The sequence below is a fragment of the Camelus dromedarius genome, chromosome 18 (assembly GCF_036321535.1).
Source record: "Camelus dromedarius isolate mCamDro1 chromosome 18, mCamDro1.pat, whole genome shotgun sequence".
Classification (NCBI taxonomy): Eukaryota; Metazoa; Chordata; class Mammalia; order Artiodactyla; family Camelidae; genus Camelus; species Camelus dromedarius.
Window position 1 is genome coordinate 8,907,306 of NC_087453.1, and position 22,943 is coordinate 8,930,248.

General features: G+C 50.2%; 1 long non-coding RNA gene across 1 annotated transcript; it reads right to left on the bottom strand.

The window, feature by feature from the left end:
- Positions 1-1,814: 1,814 nt before the first annotated feature.
- Positions 1,815-6,017, bottom strand: LOC135323390 (uncharacterized). The gene is made up of 3 exons (XR_010384976.1): positions 5,995-6,017; positions 2,652-2,781; positions 1,815-1,991 (listed from the first exon to the last, which is right to left on the bottom strand). It is a non-coding gene; the product is annotated as an uncharacterized LOC135323390 (long non-coding RNA).
- Between the last annotated feature and the right edge of the window lie 16,926 nt (positions 6,018-22,943).

Genomic DNA, 22,943 nt, shown 5'->3' on the forward strand with positions numbered 1-22,943 from the left:
CACCTCCTCAAGGAGGCCCTCCTGGACTGCTCTGTCTCAGGAGGCCCCCAGCAGTCACCTTCCATCACCTCTCCCCTACTTTATTTCCATCCTAGTTCTTTTTCCACCTGAAATTATGTTCTTATGTATCTATTATCTCTCCCATTACACCATCAGTTCCATGACAGCAAGGCTTTTTCTGTGTCTTGTTTTCTGGTGTATCCCCTTATGCCCCATGCCTAGAACAGTGCCTGGCACATAACAGGTGCTCAAGAAATACTTGTGGAAGCGAAATGCAAATAAATGAATGACAGAATGTGTGAGAGAGTGAATGAATGAATGCCCCTTTGCAGAAAGAATGGGGCTCAGCTCAGAAAAGTGTCAAGACTTCCCCAAGGGCATGCAGGGGGACTCCCATGGCCCTGTCTTGGCCCAGACCTCACCCCCGGCATCAGCCAGGCCCTGCTTGTTGATGAACGGCCATGCCTGGGGTAGTGGTGACCACAACCCCATCTGTCTCCCTCCCTCTGGATGCCCACTCTGCCCACACAGCTCCCCAGCGACCTGGCTGGGACAGCCTCCAGTCCTGGGTGACCCACAGGGACTTCCCCCAACAGGTGAAGTCTGGGGCAGGAAGAAAGTGCTAGGCAGTTGCCAGGCTGGCCCTGTGTTCCTGAAATTGCCATCCAGGAAGTGAGGAGGGGATGAGAGACTCAGTGGGGCTCTGCTGAAGGCCCCCGCCTGGCCCGTGAGGCCCTCTGGCCCTTAGTCAGGACAGATGACCCGAGTGATCCTGGGCAAGTGAACATACTTCTCTGAGCCTCTAGTTCCTTGTGGGTAAACCTGGGTGATAATTCTTGCCCCAGAGGGCTGTGGGAGACAGAAACAGGGCAGTGTGAGCAAAGTGCCCCAAGAAGAGCCTGCCGAAGAGCCTGCCAAAGTGCTGCATGGGATATACTTACACTAAGAGATATTGCATGGGATATACTTATACTAAAAATTATTTGTTGTCTATCTGAAATTCAGGTTTAACTGGACATCCTAGGCTTTTTGCTGTTGTTATGGATCTTGTTTTCATTTGTGCTAAATCTGGCAACCTTAGCCCAGAATGAAATGTGTCCAACAATGTTCACTGAATGAATGAATGGAGGTAAAATATATTAGCCAAAAGCATAAAATAGATGAGCCGAATGAGTGAGTGAAAGCCCTGTTGTACAGACATTATTATCATGATTGTCACTGTTTTTTCTCACTTATGGTTCAAAAGTTCCTGCCTCTGAGAACATTCCTGCTTCTGTCTCAGGCTCAAGCTGTCGGGGGAAGTTGGGGCTTGCAGAACATAGTGACTCACCCAAGGCCCTCAAGGCCCGTCACCTCTAAGGCTGGGCCGTCCGCACCCCCAGACAGCTCCAGTCCTCCATACGATAGTAAAACTCACCCCTGCCTGGCAAGCATGACCCTGCTGAATCTCAGAGCAGCACCACCAGGCTGGGACAGCTGCCCTCCCAAGGTGCCGATGAGGAAGCTGAGGCTCAGAGAGGCGATGTGACCCGTCCAAGATGACCATAGCACCTCCTGGACGCTGATCCTAGTCCTGAGGCAGAGCCTGGGGCCCAAGAGCCGCAGCTGGCAGAGCTCCAGGCTCAGCTAGCACTGCGAGTCCCACGGCCCCACGCCTGCCCTCCCAGCCGCTGCTGAACAAGGACGCAACGAGGAATTACTCAGCCCGGACTTAACTTCTTGAAGGAAATTCCTCCCCCTGGCCGCCTTCCCACAAATCCCCAGCTCCACAGCCGGGAACTGCCTCCCCCCGAGCCTGCTCACCTCTTGGCAGCACCAGCAGATGTGGAAACCCAGGCTGGGCTCTGAGCTGGCAGACAGTGGGTGGCGGGCAGGTCTTGTGCCAGATACATTCCGCCAACGCAGCCAATTCTGCATTTCATTCAGTCATTCAACAAACATCTATGGAGGGTCTATTCCGGGCCAGGCACTGGGCCCCTTTCTTGTGTTGGCTATGGGGAAAAGTGGGTCAGATGATGAGTGTTTAAAAAGCCCAACACACAGCAAGCACTCATGTATTTATCCCTCTCCCCTGAGCACCTACTGTTTGCTTGGCACCAGCCAGAGCCCTATGTGGCTTGTAAGGGAGACAGGATTACATCAGGAAACCAGAATGAAAAAGAGACCAGGAATCTGATCAAAGCAGCTAATGCCATGGAGCATGTACCACGGAGCTAGGTGTCCTGACATCATCTTGTGTGACCCCTGTAACAACCCTAAGTGGTAGGACTGTTACTATCCCTACTCAAAGCAGGGCAAGAGGACCAAGGCTCCCTACAAGGATTAGCACTTGCTTTAATATCTCACTCATTTAGGGAGAATGAGCAATTACAGAGTACCTATTAATTGAGTCAACTCCCTCCAATGGGCGATCATTTATTCATTCAACAAACATTTAGTGAGACTTGCCATGTGCCAGGCAATGGGGACACAGCAGTGAATAACATAAAGCTAAAACTTTACACTGGTAAGAGCATAGGGTCTGGAGCCAGATGCCTAGATTTAAGTCCCAGCTCTGCCACCTACCAGCTGTGTGAACTTGAGCAAGTAACTTGACCACTCTGAGCCTCAGTTTCATTTTCTGAAAAGTTAACAAGAATAACAGTACTCACCTCATGGGGTTGTGAACACATTTCTCCATGCAAAGGGCTGATCACAGAGCCTGGTATACACTAACAGCTCAGCACATACTGAGTCTGAATCTCCTTTTCTCAGATGAGTAAACCAGAGAAGTTGTGGCACCTGCTTAGAGTGAAAAATTAGCTGAGGTAGAACTTGAATCCAAACAGCCGAAGGGCTGAGATGGCCCCTACTTCAGGGCCCCAGCTCAGTTCACGCCCGTTCAGAGGAGTCCAGGTCCCTGCCCGCTGCCCCACTCCCGGCACAACTTTCAACCTTGATCTTCAAGGCCCTCCAAGGACTCCCTTTTGCAGTGTCCCATGAATCACCTGCATCTGAATCTGCACGGAGTGTCCATCTCCACCGGCCCCATCCCCAGTGTGCAAACATGCCTGTGTCTATGCAGGGTCCTGGGGTCTGCATTTTAATAAGTGTCGCTGGTGCTTGATGTACTGGGGTCTAACGTAGCCAGCTAGGCCTGGAGCAGGGCTGAGATGGAAGTCATCCAGGCAAGGGTGAGAGCAAGACCCAGGTGCGAGGTGGGCTGGAGTAAGCGGTGTTTTATTTCTGACAGGAAGGAGAGGGTGGGGAGGAAGAGAGAGGAAGAAGGAAAGAAAGAAGAAAAGAAAGAAAAAAGGGAAGGAATGGAAAGAAAGAGAAAAGGAAAGAATTCTTGTCTGGCCAAGCTTGCCGAAACTGAGTTTGGGGCCAGACCACAGGCCTCTCATTTCTCCCCTGATTTTTCTGCCAGAGGCAGGAAACATTCTCCCTTGGGATGATCAGAAATAGCTGAGTTTAAAAACTAGGCTGGGTGAGAGAATTCCAGGCTAGGGGGAGGGATTTACACCAAAGGGCTCCGTGGAGTCTAGAGGTTCAGGGCACAGTCGCTGGCGCCAGTCGGCCTGGGTTCAAATCCCTGTTCTGCCCCTGCCTGGCTGTGCAACCCTGGATTTGGCCTCAGTTTCTCACCCACAAAGCAGGAACCATAAGGGTACCAGGCATGGCTGCATCTAGGTATTCACATTTCATCCTCAGTACGTGCTTTCTCTCCATTTTTCCTGGCTCCACTCTCATCCAAGCTCCCTGCTCACTGAAGCAAGATGAACTCCACCCTCCAGGATTCCACCCAACCAGCAACCCCAATAGAAAGTGCTTTGTTCCTTACGGGCCAGCTAAAAATCCCAGGCCTGCCCCTCATTAGTTGAGAGGATGCAGTGCTCTGATTGGTCAGGGCTGGGTCACATGCTCCACCCGGGAAGACACTGGCTCCACACAAAATCTCTGCACTGAGAATCAGAGGAGAGGAGTGGGTGTTGGTTAGAAACCAACCACAGACCTCCCCTAGAGGGGCACATAAGGGATAAGAATTCCAGAGAAGAAGGACTTAACACATGTTGTTGAGTACCCAGCATGTACCACTTTGGTTACAAGATCCTCTTAAGCTTCCTTCTTCAGAAAATATCCCTTTGGGGAGGCTTGGAGAGGTGAACAGACTGGGCCAAGGCTACCCAGAGCCGCCTCAGGTCCTGAGCCCTTCCCTGCCCACCTGCCCCTCTCCCATTTCAACCTCCAGGAGAGGAAAGATAACATGGATGACTTATAGGATTTAAGATGAACAGCCCCATCCATTTCCTCATCTCTGAGCCTGTCTTCCTGTCCCTCCCCACACCTTCTGGAGGGAAGGGTAATCACCTGAGGCCCTAAGAGGTTCAGCTCCTTGCCCAAAGTCACACAGCAGGGAGGGGGGAGCCAGGGTCTGGAGCTGGTGCTGCCTGAGTGCACTCCAGGCCTGGAGGCAAAACTGTCCCATGGGGGCCACGGCATGGTGGAGGAAGCCGGGCCTCTCAAAGGTGGCCTGGGTTTAACCCCAGCTCTGCCCGTAACTCTTGTGTGACCCCAGGTGGGGTGAGCCCCTTGGTTTTCTGGGTCTCACCTGCAAAATGGCCCTAAGCCCCTGGGGTTTGTCAAGCTGATGCTCACAGCTAGTAGTTACTGGAAAGCTGTGTGACACAACTCTGGGGACCCAAGCCTGGCTTAGGCAGTATGGGGCTGGCTGCTGTGGAGAGCTCTTCACCCAGATTAATCTTTGTGACCACTGGAGGGAGGGAGGTGTTGTTATTATTACCTCCATTTTTACAGGAGAGAAACTAAGGCATAGAGAGATGTGACTTGCCCGAGGTCACACAGCCAAAAAAAAAAGCAGAGGGGAACTTGAACCCATGCCAGTCTGGTTCCAGAGCCCCTCTTAACCATCATCCAGTGCCCTGCACACAGTAAAGACTAGCTGCCATTACTGTTAGTGTTGATGTTACTGTTGGTATCTGCCCAGCTTTCTGGAGTTAGGGGTCCTACCCTGACTTGGGAAATAAGGATAGGCTCAAACTTCCCAGTATCCAATCCCGAATGGCCACCCTCTTGTGACCCTGCTGGGAAACTGAAGCACAGAGTGGGTTTGTAAGGTGCCCAAGGTTGCACAGCGCTAGGGTCAGCTACAGCTTCTTGAGGCAGCATTCCCGCCCAGCCAGCATCTCCTGGACCCCCCCCCCCCCATCACTCACACACTCTCTCACACACACACACACACACACACACACACACACACACTCACACACACTCCCCCGTGGGGCAGGGGCTGCCTCCCCCCGCCTCCCCCGCCTCCCCGGCTCCACGCTGGCTGCGGGACATTTGTTACTGTGTCAGTTCCAGCTCCCACCCTGATGGGGGGCCGGCAGGCAGGGGGCTTCCTGGCGGCTCTGGGAGGGAGGAATGCGCCCCCGCCCCCAGCCCCATATGGCCTCCATCCCGGCCCATCTGCTTCCCATTGCCTGACGCGGCCACTGCGGGGCCGCCGGGGCCCGCCCGCAGGGGTGTGAAGTTTATGTGGCCGGGCCTGGAGCCGGCGGTGACAGGGCCACACACGCTCACGCAGACACACACCGGACACCCCCCACCAGCCCTGATGTGGGCATGCACACACAATCCACCCTTCTATCCACCCCCGAATACACACACGTTCTCACACTCACACGGACTAACAGCAAAGACCCCCAACCTGAAGGCGCTAGAGACCTCCAGCTCCCACACAAACCCACACCAGAGCCCCCAGCGAACCCTGACACACACACAACAGCCCACTCCCAGAGCAGCCCAGGCCCTCCAAAATACTCACTCAAATACACACACAGACACACGCAATCACTGTACATACACCCCCTATCCGCTGACACGCACAAACCCAAACCCTCCCCAGTGTGCCCCCCTCACACACACACACTCACATCTGCACACACACCCCTGACATGACCCAGCTGACACCAACACAAAACAGTGACTTACACACAGGCTCAGTTCCAGAGAGGCCACCAGGCAGAGAATGGCCACTCCCCTCTCTCAGAGTCCCTTTCCGCCCTCGCATGTCCCAAACCTGGGAGGTGCTATGAGGGCCCTAGACTCCTGTGCTGGGCATCTGACACTTATTGTCCTCCCCCTATCCTCCTTCCCTCCTAGCGGCCAAGAGCAGGAGGCCCAGGAGACCTAGCCCCCAGCACTCACCGCCGGGGGTCTCCCAGAGCCCGCCAAATTCAGACCCAGACCCGGGGGACTCTGCATCCAGTGCCTTCTCTAGGACACCTGAGGCTGTCCCCACCCAATTCACCTGTTTCCTGGGCACCTGGACCATCCCCAGAGAGACCTCATCACTCACCACCACCTCCAGGGCCCCACGGTGGAATTCAGGGACCCATGAACTTGGACTGGGAAGGAAAGGTACCTCTTGACTTTCACTAACCAACTGAAATTTGGCATTTCCTTACAGGTGGATGTGGGAAATGAACCTCATCAGGAGTCATTTCCACGTCCCTCTACAGTGTCACAGAAATAGCCTTTTATCCTCTTTTTGACTTTAAAATTACCGTACTTATTAGGCCCGCCGCCCGATCTTGTCATTAAATTTGTTAACAAAGAAGCACTGCTGTCACCATATCAAACATTTGACTATTAAATATTTTAATTAATCTAGTTCAAAATAGTTTTCTTTTAATCCTACATACTTTATAAATTTAAATCTAAATTTATAAACATAAAAGGAGCCCACGGCACGAAAGCAGCTAAGAGCCCAGGAATTGTATTATTTCACATTTTTACTATTAGTATATCTTTTTATGGTAAGGACCACAGTGAGTTTGGGTACTTGCCCAGTATCACACAGCTTCAAATGGCTGAGCCGGGATTTGAACCCAGGCGGGCTGGCTCACCTTGAGCTCTATGCTATCCTGTCTTTGGAAACCCAGGTCCATGCCCCGCGCCCAGGAAGAAGATCCCAGGGTCTAGGAGGTCCCATCATACACCACCCAGTCTGGGGACCCTGGGAACATCCCGGCCAGCCCAGGGCAGATCCAGCCGGCTGCTCCAGCCAGAAGGGAGCCTAGCTGCCTTTACAATGTGTGAGATTTCTCACCAGTGGCAATGACAGGCAGAGCAGGCTCCCAACTCCCAGGCCCAACTGCCCTGCTGGGGCTGCTGCAGCAAGTTGAAAATGAGCTACCCTTTGCAGGGCCCCAGGAGGAGGGAACAGCCAGTGGGCCCTGGAGCCCTCTGTCCCCTGTCCCTCTATTCACCTGACCCTCAGTCTGCCTGCCTGTAGTCCAGGAAACCTATCCGCTCCAAGCCAGAAACAGTCACCAGAAAGAAAGAGGAGGCCTTCTTTGTCCTCCACTGCCTGGCTCTGTCCATTCATTCATTCCTCAGTCATTTATTGAACCCCTACTGTGTGCCAGCCTGGGAGCAGAGACTACAGCTGTGAACAAAAAACCCATTTCCTTGTGGAGCTCATGGGCAAATGGAGAACTCACGAAAAACACATAAAGAAAAAGGTATATGATATAATAACGAAACATGAATCAGGGCCGGGGCAAAGAGAAAGGCCTGGAGTCGGGGTATGTTTAGCTAGTGGTCTGGGAAGGCCTTGCTAAGGATGTGACCTCTGAGTAGAGACCTGGAGGAAGTGGAGGTAAGAGCTGTGGTGATGCCCAGGGTAAGGAACCATGCTCCAGGTGGAAGGAGGAGGAAATGAAAGACCCCGCAATCTGGCTGCCCCAAGCTCTGCTTTGTGGTTTCTTTGAGTCTAGGTCTGAAATTGGGCCTTTGGGAACTTGCACTCTCTCCAGTTCCCCCATCCTGGGGTCACCTGCTTCCCCTCCTCCATTCATCCTCCCATTCCTCCCTCCCTCCCTCTCTCTCCTCCCACCCCAAGGGCCCAGGGTGTTAATTACATAGGCACCTGTGTGACTATTTGTTTTCCTCTTTCAAGAGAATCCCTTGGTCACCCCTACTGGAGTGGAAGCCCAGGAGTCCAGAGGCTGGGGATCCTGTTCTTGCCCTTCCCCCAGCACCCAGCACAGTGCCTGGCTGATGCCCATTTGACAGATGAGAAGACAGGTTCAGAGCGGCATCCTGGCTGACTCAAGCCTCCCCACCGCAGCGCTGGGGCTGGGCAGTCGGCTCCAGGTCCTGGGCCCCTAACCTTCATGTGATGGCCTCTTCTTCAGGGACTGCCCTGATTCCAATCCTGGCTCAGGTCTCACCAGTCAGTGGAGAACAGCCCCCAAGTCCAAATGTGCTGCGGTCTCTTGACTATCTCAGCCTCAACTTGTGGCTGATGAAATCATAATGTTAATAGTATCCATAAATTACTAGCTTCATCTAGGGCTTCCCATGGGCTGGACACCATTGCATATATCAACTCACTGAATCCTCCCTCCCACCCTGGGAGGACAGGATCCATTTTATGGAGGAGGATGTCGAGGCACAGAGCAGCAAGACGCCTGGAAAAGAGTAACAGCCGAGGCGGAAACGGAAACGTACAGAGCCGAGCGGCATGCGCGCCAGGTTCCCTCCACCTGCAGGCCATGGCCACGGGCGGCGCGGGCCCGGCGGGGCGGGCCCGGGAATGCGCGGGGGCGGAGAGCGCCCGCAGAGCCCGGCTCACGTTTCCGGCCCGGCCCGGCCCGGCCGCCCCCGCCCCCGCCGCCCCCTCGCTGCCGCCGCTGCTGGCGGCCCCCTCATTAAGGCGCCTTGCCTTCCACCTCCGAATTTTCCACGCAGGGTTAGCCTGGCGACGCGCTGTCTGCGGGCCCCATAAAGGCCGCCGTGTGCTGCATTCGTCTCGCTGGGGGCCGGCGGGGGAGGGGGCCGCGGCCTGGAGGGGCGCCCGGCGGCTGGCGAGGGCGGGGGCTGCACCGCGGGGGCCTCGCCTGCTCCTTGCAGAAAGGGCCCCCTTCCCGGGACGCAGCCTCGAGAATTCCACATTCATAAACATCCATTAAAAAAAACCAAACACCAACAACAAAAAACCCAGCCGGCATTTATGGAGCACTACTAACAGGACCAAGGGAGCTTCAGAACCAGCACGTCCCAGGAGATCCTCCTAGCAAACTCAAGGTGGAAAGGCTTCGCTGAGCCCGTTTTGCAGGAGAGAAAACCAACCCCAGGGAGTTGAAATGAACTGTCCACGGTCGCACAGGAGGGTGTGGTGCCATAATGAATCTGAGCACAGCTCAGCCTTTTCTATGGAGCACCTACTGTGTGCCAGGCACTGTTCTACAGATTGGGATATGGCAGTGAACAAAACACAAAATAAAAACTCCCTATCCTCCGGTGGCTGACATTCCAGTGGGGGAGCCAGACATTGGCAAATAAACACCTAAAATGAAGTGTCAGATGGTGCTGAGTGGTGTGGGGAAAAATAAAGCAGGAGGAGGGTTGGGGAGTAAAGGTGATGGGGAGGGGTTCTGTGAGAGGGGTGGGGAGTGCACGAAATGGCTCATAATAAGATGGTCAGGAAGGGTGGCCCCTTCTAATGGAAGGGTGTTCCAGGCAGGAGAAACCGCATGTGCAAAGGCCCTGAGGCAGAAGTATGCTTAGCCAGCATTTCTTAATCATTTTCTATAGGTTTCTCTCATGTGTTATTTTTTCCCCTTCCTTTCAACCATGATGCCAGTCCAGGAATCTAAGTAATTCCCTTTTTCTAGCTAAAGAAATTGAGGCTCAGAGAGGTTAAGAGGCCTACCCAAGTTCCCTCAGCTGGTCAGTGGCCAAACTAGGATTTGAATCAGGGTCTCTTGCACTCATAATGACGTGGTACACTGATGTGATATTGGCAAAGCCAGCTCTAGTTCCCCATCTTTTAACACAGGGACTGAACAGGGCGATTAGGGGAGGGACAGAAGGGAGGAAGAATTGCAGAACAATGTCTGCCCTGCACCCATTAGTGGTAGGATTCCCCCTGGCAGCTCATCTCCATGTGAAGATGCATGCAATAAATGATACCTAGATTGTCTCAGGAAGGCATTGTTTGGATGAGTTTGAGCCCCCTGTGCCTGGTGCTTACAGCATCCTGCAACTTGCAAGGGAATTCAGAGAATGGGAGCTTTGGGTTTCTCAACCATGTCTGCATCTGAAGGGAGAAGGGTCACACCTGGCTCCTCCCATAACGAATCCTCCAGTCCTGACTTCCCAAACTACATGTCAGTCTTACCCAATTTCTCACTCTCCTCTCCAAGCAACTCAGAACCAAGAAGCAACTCTTCACCAGGGACCCTGGTCTATTTTACGTTCTCCCCCAGTGACACCAGCCTCATCTCCATCATCACCTTCACCGCACAACTTCCCTTTTCCTCCCCATATCTGCCAGGATGGCCATCAGAGTCAGTTTGCTCTACCTGGATTTCCCCAAGACATTCTTCAGAGTCACAACAATATACCATATATATATGTATATTTCATTCCCATCACCTAGGAATTCACCACCAGTTCTCCGAGAATCATCCATGTCACCTCCAGCCATTCCCAGCTTTGAGCGAGAGTCAGCCCATCACCCACAAGTAACACCTACTAATCCACAGACCGTACCAGGTTCCTTCCCATCTCTTCACCCCCAGCCTTCCGAGAGCCTCCTGTATCAGCCAGCCACCCTCCAGCCATCCCCAGGTTTCAGCCCACCACACAGGAAACCCGTCAGCTCATGCAACTCAGGGAGTTACTCCCTCTGCTTCCGCATCTATACGCTGTGACTCCCAGACATCCTCCGTGTTCCACGCTCTTCTCCCTTCACACTCGGACACACCCAGGGCCTCAGGGCCACTCTCCATTATTGACCTTTTACTCCAAGATGTGGCCAAGGTTTGGCCCAATATGAACCAGTGTTTTGCCTGTTTCTCCATGACCCTGTCACAGTCACACCTCCACCTGCAGAGGGACCCGCCCTCACACACACCCCTGTCCTTCTGCTTGCTGTAGTCACATACTTGCTCAAAGAGGAGACACATGTAATGGCCTGCATCGCCACCCTGGCCTTTGTCGTCCCTCTGCTGAGCAGCAGGACCCTCCTGCCTGCTGATGTCCTGGCTTCCAGGGTCCATGCCAGTGTGATCCTCCAGCTTGCCTGTGTCCTTGTGGGCGACACGGCAGACGACAGCGACCACATGTCTTCCTAGTGTACCTGCGTCATGGCTGCAGTGATCCCTTCGCTTAGACATGACCCATTGGTAGAAAACAAGACCATTATTTCCATCCCCCTCTTCCTCCCTTCCTACCACCTCTCTGCCTCCCCATGTCTCTCAACAATTTTAAACCACCTTTCCCTCCCCTTTGGCTTCCCGCTGTCTGGCCACTGCCCCCTCATCTGTACTCTGCCCTCTCCCTGCCTTTGCCTCTATCTGACGTCATCCATCATCACTGCTCTTGTTCTTCCTCTCCTGGGGCCAGGCTTTCCTCTGTGTTTTCCCGGAAAAGGAGCTCTCTATTTGTGCCCCTCTCTCTGTCCTCCCTTCCTCTCTCCCTCTGTGTCTGTATCTCCTCTCTGCTCTTCCTTCCGGTCCCAGCCGCTCACCAAACACACTGTCTCCATTCGTCTTTCTCTGAGTCCCCTGTCTTGGGTTCATATCTCTCTTTTCTCTTTTCTCACTTTCTAGCATCTCTCTTTCATCATTTTTCTCCTGTCTACCCTCCCCCCTCCATCCTTCCAAGGCCCCCTCTCTCTTACCCGTTCTCGCTCCCTCCATCTCTTGCTCTTTAATCCTCTCCCCCATTTATCGCTCACCTACCCTAGACTCCAGATCCTCCAGTCCCGGGTTCTTCTGAGCCCCCTTCTCTGAGTCGCACCCCTGGTTCTTTCCATTAAGCTCGTCATCTTATTTCCTTCCTCCACCCCATGACCCTGCTCTGTCTCCAGACCCATACATATCTTTATGCCCGTTATCCCAAATTTATACTCACCCTGGTCCTCCATCCACCCATCTTTGGCCTTTATCCAGCCCCACCCTTATTTCCATCTCTGCATCAGCTCTTTTCCCGTGAGCTTCGTCCCCCTTGTGACCCAGTCGTCCCACCCTGCCTCAGCCCTGGAGGGTCCTTCCCCGCTGTGTTCTCTGGCTCCCAGCCCTGCTCAGACCTCTACTAATTCCATGTCTACTGCCACCTCCCCTTTTGGCTCTCTGTCCCTGAGCCAGACTTCTGCCCTGTCCCCTTATCTCGTCAGCCCCATCTGTCATACCAGCTACATGGCTCTCCCCTAACCCCCATGTATAAATTTTGGCTCAATGCTTAAATTCCTGAGGGTTAAAATCTCTGTTTTCTGGACACTGACTGAAGCGGAGTATCACCACCATGGAATGCATATGAAAGAGAGGAGGGAATGTAAAAATTTTAAAGTATCAGTCCATTTTATTATTCCTCTGATTAGTAGTCAGTTTTAACGTCTGAGCTCACTGGGAAGATCAGATTCTCTCACGCTCTCGACTGCCTGGGGACCCTTCCTGGTACCCGGCTCTCCACGCTGAAGAGATGGCTCCTCTCAGCAGACACGTTGAAGGAGATCGCTAGCTCTCTGGGTCCAGGGCCAGTGAATTCCCAGACGCACTTTTTCGTAATATGTTTGCAAGATGGAGCTTCTACCCAGGATTCTTGATTTGGGCAAATTTAAAACGTCCTTCTTTTTCAGCTTCTGAAGTAGTTGCATGAATAGCAATAACTGTACCTTGTTGCTTGTGCAGCATTGTAGCCTGAAGACAGGAAATAGTATAGAAAGTATGTATCTAAAGCCCTTCCAGGCCGTCCACGGTTTTGAAGTTTGATTGGCGAGGACAGAGGACATTGTGGGTTACTCATTTTTCTCTAAATCTTTCTTCATTTTCTAAATACGCCCAAATAAGATTTTTTCCTAAAAGACTCAGGGACCTAGAGGAAATGAAATAACTGAAAAATATTACGTTCTTAAAGGTTATGTTCTTATTATGCATTTTATTATTTGTTATGAAAGCTAGCAAACCACATAATGGTACAAGTATTAGAATTAATTCTACTGCCCTGTTACTCGCTGCCATTTATTAATTTATAATCATTTGCTCAAGAAAAAAAATGATGTTTCATCCAAAGTTATTGCTTTGGCGGTGGGTATAGGTCAGTGATAGAGCAGGTACTTAGCATGCACAAGGTCCTGGGTTCAATCCCCAGTACCTCCATTAAAAAAAAACCAACTAATTACCCCCCAAAATTTTTTTTAAAAATCTGAGATTCCATTAAATTTGTCTGACTTTCATTTTAAAAATAAAATAATAATAACACCTAACTTTTTTCAGCCTTTACCCATGCCAAGTGTTTTACCTGCATCCGTATATTCAACCCTCATATGAAGCATTTTATAGATGGGGAAACTGGGACAGAGACGGAAGTCCCGTGCCCCAGGTCATGCAGCCAGGGAGTGGCAGAGCTGAGATTTGAACCCCAGCACTTGCACTCTAAACCACATCTAGGCGCTACTGTGATGAAAATGTTAACGATAAAACCACCAGCCAGTGTTTCCAGCATATGTTACGTGTGAAAACTCTCTTTAGTCTATCTGTAAACATGTCTGATAGAGAACTTGTACCCAGAATATATAAAGAACTCTCAAGATTTGATAATAAGAAAAGAAGCCATTTTAAAAAATGGACAAAAGATTTGAGTATTATGTATCTTCACTAATTAAGATATGTGGATTGTTAATAAGTGCATGGAAAGAGATTCAACATCGTTAGTCATTATGGAAATGCAAACTAAAACCACAGTGAGAAGCCGCTAAACATCCAATAGAATGGCGAAAATCTAAAAGACTGGCGGTACCAAGAGTTGATGAGAATGTGGAGGAACTAGAACGCTCATGCCCTGCTGGTCGGGAGGCAAAATGCTGCAGCCACTTTGGAAAGAAATCAGTTTGATGATTTCTTTTTTTTATTATTATTCTTATTTTAATTTTTTAGAAATCTTCTGAGAGGGAGGTAATTAGGTTTAGCTATTTATTACTTCTGGTGGCGGTACTGGGGACTGAATCTGGGACCTCGTGCATGCTAGGCCTGTGCTCTACCACTGAGCTGTACTCTCCGCCCGATGGTTTCCTAAAAAGTTAAGCACATACTCATCTCACAGCCCAGCAATCACACTCCTATATATTTACCCAAGAGAAATGGAAACATATGCCCACACAAAGACTTGGGCATGAATATTTGTAGCAGTTTCATTTGTAATCCAGCCCCTAGGTCTTTTCCATAGAGGCCACCAAACGCAGATGCTAACACATGTCTGTACTCATGCTTGGACCATTCTAGAAGGGCCTCTACCTAAAGCAATTCTTCCTCGCCTCTTGAGCCCAAACTTTTTAATTTTTATTTTTCTGAAAAGACTTTTCGAGAACATAAGATTAGATAAGGACTATGCAGTCAGAAAGGTCTAAGTTCGAATCCCTGCTCAGCCATCATCACCTGAGGGGCACCTCCGGTAAATGCCTCCTCCCCCTGGGATTCGAGTCTCCTCATCTGTAAAATAGAGATGTGATAGTAACAGTGTTTGCATCTCCCAGGGGCTGTTGTGATAACCTTCATTCCTGGGCTCTAGAACCAGTTGCTCCACCTTGGTCAAGATCCCCAAGAGCCTCTGCCCTTCCACAGGCCTGGGTAAAGAGGGAGGGAGGGAGGGAGGGAGGGAGGGAGAGAACTCAGCCCTCCCTTGCTCCAAACTCCTCTCTGGCTCCCTAGTACCATACTCTCCACCAAGGTCATTCACAACCTCCTTTAATTAATTCAGCACACATTTATTGAGTGTCTGCTATGTGCCAGGTGCTGTACCAGATGCTGTTCCTGCCCTCTCAGTGCTGCTGTCTGGTGGGGAAAGCTCACTGAGGAGGGTGGTGGGTCCCAGGGGAGGTATGTAGAGTGTAGGGGCTGTCCATTTGGTGGCTAGTGTGAGGCATCGGAGGTCAGGACTCAGGACTGAGACCTGGGCTGTAAACAGAGTTTAAGAGGAGGCTCCAGTGGAGATGGCTAGGAGAAGGTCTAGAGAAAAGAGAATTCTAAAGAATTCCTGCGTCTTCTCTACAGTGGGCCCAGTTTTGCCAGTTGGCACCACTATCCACCACCCTTCTTTTCCAGCCATGAGCGCTGGAAGTCCTCCTCTGGCTCGTCTCCCCATTGAATCACTCTCCGACCCCAGCCAGCCCACGCACAAACACATCTCCTGCCCGTTCTTCCTCTGGCTGACTCTCTAGACGGAAGCCGTGGCCTGCAGGTGCCTCCTCTTCTGTCTCCCACTTCCTTTCAGCCCCCTCAGTCTATTTCCCACACACAGCCAGAGGGAAGTTGCTCCTCTGCATAAAATCCCCTGGCAGCTTCCCATAGCTTAGAATAAAATTCAAACACCTGGCCCACAATGCCCCACGGGTCGGCCTCTGCCCACCTCTCCTACCCCCCTCCCATCTATCTCCCCTCCAGCTACATTGACCTCTTTGCCACATCATGAACACATCAAGCGCATGCCCACCTCAGGGCCTTTGCTCTTGCTGTTCCCTCTACTTGCAACTTCCTCTATCCACTCAAGTTCTCTTTGCCTGGCTCACTCCTACTCCTTCGCCATCTCCAGGAAGGTTCCCTAAATACCCACTCCCCACCCCTGACTAAGCTGTGCCCTCCTTCTACTCTCCCATGGCACCCTGAATGCTTTCCAGGCAACATCACTCCCCTCCCTGCACTGTCAGCCCCCTGAGAACAGACACTTGCCTATCTGTTCTCTGGCACATCACGAGTGCCTGGAACAGGGCCTGGCACACAGTAACGGCTTGGTGCACAGGTGCTGAGTGCACACAGGACTGAGCGCAGACCTTCTGCAGACCTCCCTCTGCTCAGAGAAGAGACCCAGGTGGCAGAGTGAGGGCTGAAGCCCACTGAGGGCACCCCAGCCAGTCCTTCCCAAGGCAGTGGGCCCTGCCAGCAGAAACCACTCTGGCCTTGAGGCAGTGCAGACCTCGGTTCAAATCCTGTTGTCTAAACAGAGTTACTACATGACTCCTTTGTTTCTCAAAAGAATAACTTATCAAAACGTGTACTTTATATATGGCAGTTTATTGTATATCAATTAATCTTGAGAAAACTTCTACACATACATACATAGACACTCATGTACTAAAATGGCTAAAATAACCAATAAAAACTGATAATAACAAAATGCTGGCAAGGATGTAGTACAGCTTGAACTCTCCCATAGATCGCTGTGGGCCACACCAAACCTGTCCAGGAATGTTCATAGAAGACGTCTTCTTTATAGCCGAAAAGTGGAAACAACCAACATGTTAATCAACTGATGAATGGATAAATAAAATGTGGTCTATCCATCAATAACATATTACTGGGCCATACAAAGAATGAAGTACTGACACATAATACAACGTGGATGAACCGCAAAATCCTATGCAAGTGAAAGAAACCAGTCACAAAATCACACACGCTGATTTGTATCATCCATTTAGATGACATGTCCAGAATCGGCCAATCCAGAGACAGAAGAGATTAGTGGTTGCCAGGGACCAGGGGAGGAGGAAATGAGGAGTGGCTGCTAATAGACACGGGGTTTCTTTTTCCGGTGATGAAATGTTCTGGAATTAGATAGTGGGGATGGTTGCATAACTTTGTGCATGTACTAAAAAACCACTGAACTGTCCCCTTTAAATGGATAAATTGCATGGGATGTGAATTAAATCTCAATAAAGCCGTTTTGAAAAGAAAGTCCTGGTGCCACCTCACAGCCGTGTGTCCTTGCAAAAGTCTCTGGCACTTTCTGAGCCCAGGTTCTGCCTCTCTTGCTCTCAACTCGCAGCCAGTAAACAGCCCTGCACAGTAACGATCCACACTCTTGGTGAATAATGGCCCCGTCGGAACTGGAGGATGGGCTGACCCTAGACACAAAGGCCAAGGATCAATTCAGCCCACGAGCAGTGCTCGGTGTTGGGGAGTCACCAAATGGCACGCAGATATCACCCCACAGCCCTAGAGAAAGCAGCAGGGTAGCCATGATCGTCAAGTGCGACTTCCTTCCCCCGGGGACGTTGCCAAGTCTTGAACGTCGTTCTTTAGTGTGTGGGTGTGTGTGTTTCTGTTTAGAAAGAAAAACACATGCTCATTATAGAAAATTCTGAGATCCGTGAATTAAAGAGAATTAAAACCCCAGCAACCCCACCATCCAGACAGAACAACCATTGGCCCCCGCAGGGCACGCACATTTCTCTCTGTGAAGGCAAAGATGATAAAGACGGAGGAACATTTTTGCACAAATGAGACCATATGAATTTTTTTCAGGCTGATCTGTGAGCTGCTTCGTTCACCTGTCAGCACTTGCGGGCTCCTTTTCAAGTCACCTTGTGAGCTTCTAGTCTATCCGTGAAAAGATTGATTGATTGATTGATTGATTGATTGATTGTAAAGCACAGGAGGGAAGCAATGATGACTCAACAGTGGAAAAGGTAACAATTATACAAAATGAAATGCCCTTCTCTCTTCACCAGCACCTCAACCTACCCCAGAGAAAACCCCTTTGAACTGGGGGTACACATCTGTGGGTACAGATCCTTCTTTTTTCTCTCCTTTCTGTCAACAAATACGCAGTGAGGACTAACCACTCATACCTTCATTCATTTAATCATTCAAGAAATATTTGAAGTGCTTTCCATGGGCCAGACATTCCTCTGTCTTTGTTCATGTGCTGCCTACACGATATATATTCTAAAGATCGTATCCACATTGATAGTAGCTACCAAGTTCTCAGAACACGCAAGGACCCCAGTTTACATACCCAGGCCCCTTGTGCTGGGGCATTTGAGTTGTTTACGGTGTTCTGTTCTTCTGAAATTGCTGGGCGGAATGTGTTTATGTACTTTTCATTTTGATTGGGTCAAATGTTGAACATGTTTGTGCAAAGTCAGGGCTTGAGAGGGCAGGGACTCCTCCAGGGTCACAGAGTGAGGCACTGGTGGCACTCAGACCCACAAGGCAAGGACGAGTTTCTTAGGAAACCCCCTGCCCAGCCCCAGGTCATTTCCCTAAGGTCAAATGGGTTTCCTTGGGGGACTACCTCTCCAGACACTCCATGGGTAACACATGGGGTCCTTTCTCCTTGCTGTCACCTTTTCAGCCCCACTAGTGTTTATTTCAGGCCACAGCACCAGCTAAATATATTTGGGTTTGGGAGCACGAGTTCCCCTCACCTGAGGCCCTTCCGGCCTGTACCCACAGAGGGGTGATAATACAAGGCTTCATGGAGAGTCTTCCAGCTCCCCTAGGCCCTGCTACCTGGCTGCTCAAGGTTCCAGGATACACAGGACTCCAGATCCTGGGAGTCAGAAGGCCAACTCAGGCCCTCAGACTTCAGTAAGGGCCAGGAGACATGAAAGCACCAGAAACATTAGGAGGGTCCTCTGTGTGACCTAGGGAAAATTCTCTACTCTTTTGGAGCCTCAATTCCTCTATCTGTAAAATGGGCCTAATAATAGCAATGTTTACAGAGGCTTTACTCTATGCCAGGCCTGAGGCCAAGCAATTTATAAGTATTCTTTCATTTCACTTGCACAATAACCCCCAAAAGGAAGGGCTGCTCTTCAGATGAGGAAATGGATGCAGAGAGGTTGAGCAACTGGCTCTAGGCCACACAGCAGGTAGGTCATGGAAGAGACTATGAATTTAGGCAGTCTGGCTCCAGAACCTTACACCTGTATGGCCTAGGGTTATTGTAAGGATTAAATCAGGTAATCGGTGCAAAACAGATAGTGAACCGTCATGACATATTTACCATTATTATTATCGTTGTTATTATTATTTGCCTGACTGGTTGCTCTTTGCCTCACTGAGTCTTTATTTCCCTCAGTTGCCGAAAAATCCAGGCAGGGCATCGTCCTTGCCTCCTCACTCCCTCTTCATGTCCCTGGGCCTCCAAGCTTCCCAAATACCTCTCCATTACACCCTTCTCTCTGCCTCATCTGCCACCGAGAGGGCAGGGGGTCCCTGCTGCTGGTTTTGCACCCCACACAGTGGCCCCTGGCTCCGTCTATTCCCCCACACCTCTCACACTGCAACTCCTGAGATCAGGGGCCGGCAGAGCTTTTGCCTAAAGATCTCTCTTCTAGGAACCGCAGAGGCAAAAATTTGACTCCCCAGATCTCCTCCTAAGGGTCCCCTCCTCCAGGCCAGTTTCCCAACTCTCCCTCAGGGTTTGTTGGGTGAATAATAAAAAGTACCCAGATCCATTCTGGGCCCTGAGAGAGACTGGCCACACCCTTGGCTGTAGCCACCTGTAGGGGGTTAAATTGTGTTCCCCATCAAAAAGATATGTTCAAGTCCCAACCTCCAGAACCTGTAAATGTGACCTTATTTGGAAATAAGGCTCTTTGTAGATGTAATCAAACTAAGATGAGGTCATACTGGATTAGGGTGGGCTCTAAATGCAATAACTGGTGTCCTTATAAGAAGTGGAGCCTGCACGCACTCAGAAACAAAGACACAGAGGAGGCCACGTGAAGATGGAAGCAGAGATCAAAGCAATGCAGCCACAAGCCAAGGAGCGCCAAGATTTCCAGGAGCCACGAGAAGCTGGAAGAGGCAAGGAAGGCTTCTCCCTCTAGAGCCTTTGGAAGGAGCAGGGTCCAGCTGACACTTGATTTTGGACTTCTAGCCTCCAGAACTGTGAGAGAATAAATTTCTGTTGTTTTAAGACACCCAATTTGCGATATTTTTTGTGGCAGCCACAGGAAACTAACCTGTCACCCAGCTGAGGGCCCCCAGAGTGGGTCCAAGGCCCAGGGTACAGAGGGAAGTCTGGCCAAACAAGCTCTTGCCAGGTGGGTGGTCCTGCGCTCATGGAGCTCCTAATCTAGAAATTTCTGGTCCTCAGGGACTTTACAGGATACCCCCACCCCACCAGATACCGCTGGGGACAGAACTCTCCTTTCCCAGTCTGACCCCACCCCTCTATCTACACACACCTCTGGCTGCCCACCTGGCTGAAGAAGGATGTGTGGAGTTTCTAGAAGACTATTTAAAGGGTTAAAACAGGCCCCACTATGCGAGAGAGTCTAGGCAGTCAAGTGTAGTGGATAGAGTCCCAGATCCTGTTCTACTTCAATTTAAAAAGTTTTAATTACACCCACTCCAAAGGCAGAGAGAACAAAATGACAACAGTAATAAAAGAACTCAAGGTTTGAATCCCAGCTCTGCCACTTGCTGTGTGACTCTGGACAAATTACTTAACCTCTCTGGGTCTTGGTTTCCTCTGTTTTGAGTCAGTTGTGAAGGTTTAATGAGTTACTCTATGTGAGGCACTCAGCACAGGGCCTGGCACATAAAGAGTGGTGACCATGTTGTATTTCCTTGGGACACATATACATTCATTCATCATTCATTCAGCAAAGTTTTACTGAGTGTGTGCCTCCTATGAGAGAGACATGAGGCACCAGGAGATCAGACAGTGAATGAAGCAGAAAAAATTTCCACCTGAGTGGAACTGACGTTCTCGTGGGGGAGACAGTCCACGGAAAAACTGTGGATAGTGAAATAAATGGATTGTCTGGTGGTGACAAGTGCTATGGAGAGAAAAAAAAGGAAGGAAAAAAATGAAGGAAAAAAAAAAACAGGGGAGGGGGCTGGAACGTGAAGGGGAGAGGGATGGTGGGGAAGAACAGCCATGTGTTTTCTCTGGGGGCTGAGTCTTCCCAGCAGAGGAACAGCAAGTGCAAAGGCCCTGAGGTGGTAGAGGGCCCCTTATGGCTGGAATGAGTGAGAAGGAGCGGGGAGAGAATGAGGCAGAGGTGATGGGGCCAGATCACGTAGGCCCCTGTGGGCTGAGGTGAGGGCTTTGGCTTTTCCTGTGAGTGAGATTGGAGCCACATGTGCATGTAAATATACATTTATTTATTTAATGTAGAAAGATGCAAACTAAGCGCTTCAGCATGTCATGTTGGGGACAGTAAAGGCATCAGAATGGGATGTGTTGATCACACATCACTTGAGCCTCACATCTAATCTTTTAATTTTTTTTAATGAAAGAATAAATCCTGTAACATTTGTGAAATTGACAATTTGAAAGCAAAAAAGAGCAAGGGGGACCCAGACCCCTGCTGGCCAGAGTACCTCCAGCCCAGCTCAAGGGACATCCATGAGTAAGCCACTGGATTACTAATGGTGCTCAGATGTGCCCAGAGGTGGCCCTGGCCCGGCCTGGACACTTGCACAGACGTTGGTGTTACAGCCGGTTTATTTCCTGGACTCGTTTTAAAGAAAAACCCAGGGGAGGAGCTAATGGCCGGGTTGCCGCTCCCTAGTCAATCTCTCCCAACCCCTCGGCTCTGAGCTGCTGCCCAGACAGAGGAGGGATAATTCTTCCTGTCAGTAGAAAGCCAACCAGTAAAAATAGAAGGAATGATGGAGCTAGAAAATCACCATTTGGCAACCACCATGGTAATAATTGATTTAGGCAGAAATCACCAACGAGGGCTAAAACTTGCGGGTGGAAGTTTGAGGAGTAACAGGATATTCACATGGTCCTGGAATGTCTCCCCACAAGATATGGATTAAGTACAAGAGGGGAAAAAGAGGAACTTTATCCAGGCGAAACCTGGCAGACACCTCCTTAACCAAGTGGTCAAAGTTGACGTCACTAGTAACGGGACAAACTGGTGTACGTGCCCCGCGATACCTTGCACTGAGAAAGAAACAGCCACTTCCTTGGTTCTGCCAAAAGGGCACAACCCAGATTTAATCATGAGGAAGCAGCAGGAAAGTCCAAATTGGGGGACATTCTATAAAATACCTGGCCTGAACTCTTCAAAAATGTCAGACTCATCGAAGACTAAGAAAGGAGCTATTTCAGAATTAAAGAGACAGGACAAGTAAACGTGTAATGTATGATCTGGGTCTTTCCCCACCCCCACCCACAAAAGTGCTGTGGAGGACATCACTGGGACAGCTGGAGAAATTAATTATGACTGTGGATGAAGTAATAGCATTGCCCCAGTGCTAAATTTCCTGATTTTGATCACTGAACTGTGGTCATATGAAAGAATGTTCTTGTCTTTAAGAAATACATGCTTAAATATTTAGTGATAACGGGGTGTCATGTCTACAAGTTCCTTTTTAAAAAAATTGTATTTATTTGCTTACTTATTTTTAATGGAGGTATTGGAGATTGAACCCAGCACCTCAGCCATGCTAAGCAAACGCTCTACCACTGGGCTATGTCCTCCCCCCCTACAACTTACTTTCAAAGGGTTCTGGGGGGAAAAAAAAGTGGGTATGTATACGTGTATTTATGGGGAGAGAAAATACAAACATGGTAAAATGTTATTTTGAAGAATCAGAATGAGAGATTCCAGTTTATCATAGTTTTCTTGCAACTTTTCTGTCAGGTTGAAATTATTTCAAAAGAAAAAAGTTTTAAGAAACCAAAAGAATTTGTCTCCCTGCTCTCTCCCTCTGGTCTCCATCCACCCAATTCCACTGCTGGGCCCCCCTAGAGGTGGCTTTTATTGTTTTACTGTAAGTCCTTCCAGCATTTCTGTATGCAAATACAAACAAAAACGAATAACGTGCTCCCTTCCACTCTTCTTCCCACAAAAAAGGAGCATGTTCTGCATGTTACTGTTTCCACTTAGCTAACATGCCTCAGTGTGGGCTGTTTCACTTCAGAGCTAGGGACCATTCTCATTCTTCTATCCCCACCTCTAACCCCACCATTGGGTCCAACATCTCCTTTAATAACCCCAAGTAGCTCTCACCCACCAGCGCCCAGGCCCACTAGCTTCTTAAATCCGGTCCACCCCACCAGGCCTCCACCCCTTTGGGCCAGGCCAGAATGTCATCCCTCTCGCCTTGGGCGGTTCACTGGCTCCCAGCTCTAGTTTCTTTCCTCCTCGGACTCCATTCTCCACCGGGATCCGGGAAATC